The following is a 2,883-nucleotide window of genomic DNA, read 5'->3' as shown; positions in this document are numbered from 1 at the left end:
ATGATTGTGGTAAACTAGAAAGCAAAGACTCAAATCATACAAGACGCTCCAAGCAAAACACATATCATGTGGTGAATAAAAATATAGCCTCAAGTAAAGTTACCGATAGACGAAGAAGAAAGAGGGGATGCCTTCCGGGGCATCCCCAAGCTTAGGATTTTGGTTATCCTTGAATTTTACCTTGGGGTGCCTTGGAAATCCCCAAGCTTAGGCTATTGCCACTCCTTATTCCATAATCCATCAAATCTTTTACCCAAAAACTTGAAAACTTCACAACACAAAACTCAACAGAAAATCTCATGAGCTCCGTTAGTATAAGAAAACAAACCACCACCTTAAGGTACTGTAATGAACACATTATTTATTTATGTTGGTGTTAAACCTACTGTATTCCAAGTTCTCTATGGTTCATACCCCCGATACTAGCCATAGATTCAGCAAAATAAGCAAACAACACACGAAAAACAGAATCTGTCAAAAACAGAACAGTTAGTAGCAATCTGATTTGTTCGAATACTTCTGGAACTCCAAAATTTCTGAAAAACTAGGACAACCTGGAGTATATTGATCTACTTCAAAAAGAATTGGTATTTTATCACGTTCTGGTGAATTTTAACAATTATTTTCGTGAGCGTAAAGTTTCTGTCTTTTTCAGCAAGATCAAACAACTATCACCCAAGAAGATCCTATTGGTTCTACTTGGCACAAACACAAATTAAAACAAAAAACCACATCTAAACAGAAGCTAGATGAATTATTTATTACTTAACAGAAACAAAAAAGCAAGGAACAGAAATAAAATTGGGTTGCCTCCCAACAAGCGCTATCGTTTAACGCCCCTAGCTAGGCATAAAAACAAGAATAGATCTAGGTATTGCAATCTTTGGTATGCAATCCATAAGTGGCTCTCATAATAGATTCATAAGGTAATTTAATTTTCTTCCTAGGAAATTGTTCCATGCCTTTCCTTAAGGGGAATAGGAATCTAATATTTCCTTCTTTCATATCAATAATTGCACCAATCGTTCTAAGGAAAGCTCTACCAAGAATAATAGGACATGTAGGATTGCAATCTATATCAAGAACAATGAAATCTATGGGCACATAATTCCTATTTGCAACAATAAGAACGTCATTAATCCTTCCCATAGGTTTCTTAATGGTGGAATCCGCAAGATGCATATTTAAAGAACAATCATCAAATTCACGGAAACCTAGCACATCACACAAAGTTTTTGGAATCGTGGAAACACTAGCACCCAAATCACATAAAGCATAACATTCATGATTTTTAATCTTAATTTTAATAGTAGGTTCCCACTCATCATAAAGTTTTCTAGAGATAGAAACTTCTAATTCAAGCTTTTCTTCATAGGATTGCATTAAAGCATCTACGATATGTTTGGTAAAAGCTTTATTTTGACTATAAGCATGAGGAGAATTTAACACGGATTGCAACAAGGAAATACAATCTATTAAAGAACAATTATCATAATTAAACTCCTTGAAATCCAAAATAGTTGGTCCATTGCTATGTAAAGTTTTGACCTCTTCAATCCCATTTTTACCAATTTTTTCATCAAGATCTAAAAACTCCGAAACATTGGGACACCTTTTAACTAAAGTTGACTCATCTCCAGTACCATCTTTATCAAGATTCATATTGGAAAACAAATATTTAATAGGGGACACATCAATCACTTTTAGATCTTCATCATTATTATCATGAAAACTAGAAGAACACGCTTTCACAAAGCAATCTTTTTTAGCACGCATCCTAGCGGTTCTTTTGTTTGCACTCATCAATGGAAATTCTCATAGCTTTGAGAGACTCATTGATATCATGCTTAGGTGGAATAGATCTAAGTTTCAAAGAATCAACATCAAGAGAAATTCTATCCACGTTCCTAGCCAACTCATCAATCTTAGGCAATTTTTCTTCAAGAAAAGCATTGAAATTCTTTTGCAAAATCATAAATTCTTTAACACTACTCTCAAAATCAGAGGGCATCTTATTAAAATTTCCATCAGAGTTGTTGTAGGAATTACCATAATTATTAGAGGAATTACTAGGGAACGGCCTAGAATTAAAGTTTCCTCTATACGCGTTGTTACTAAAATTGTTCCTACCAACAAAATTCACATCCATAGATTCATTATTATTCTCAATCAAAGTGTACAAAGGCATATCATTAGGATCAGAAGAAACACTCTTATTAGCAAACAATTTCATAAGTTCATCCATCTTTCCACTCAAAACATTAATCTCTTCTATCGCATGAACCTTTTTACTAGTAGATCTTTCGGTGTGCCATTGAGAATAATTAACCATAATATTATCTAGGAGTTTAGTAGCTTTTCCTAAAGTGATTTCTTTAAAAGTGCCTCCCGCGGCTGAATCTAAAAGATTTCTAGAAGCAAAATTCAATTCGGCATAAAATTTTTGTATAATCATCCATAAATTCAAACCATGTGTAGGGCAATTACGTATCATTATTTTCATCCTCTCCCAAGCTTGTGCAACATGCTCATGATCAAGTTGCTTAAAATTCATAATATCGTTTCTAAGAGGGATGATCTTAGCGGGAGGAAAATACTTAGAGATAAAAGCACCTTTGCACTTATTCCATGAATCAATAATATTTTTAGGCAAAGAAGAGAACCAAGTTTTAGCACGATCTCTAAGCAAAAAACGGAAGTAGCTTCAATTTAACAATATCATTATTCACATCTTTCTTATTTTGCATATCACACAAATCGACAAAATTGTTTAGATGGGTAGCGGCATCTTCACTAGGAAGGCCGGAAAATTGATCTTTCATGACAAGATTCAACAGAGCAGCATTAATTTCACAATATTCAGCATCGGTAATAGGAGCAATC

Source organism: Aegilops tauschii, chromosome 5, assembly GCF_002575655.3.
Source record: "Aegilops tauschii subsp. strangulata cultivar AL8/78 chromosome 5, Aet v6.0, whole genome shotgun sequence".
Lineage (NCBI taxonomy): Eukaryota > Viridiplantae > Streptophyta > Magnoliopsida > Poales > Poaceae > Aegilops > Aegilops tauschii.
Note: the sequence above shows the minus strand (reverse complement) of the source record.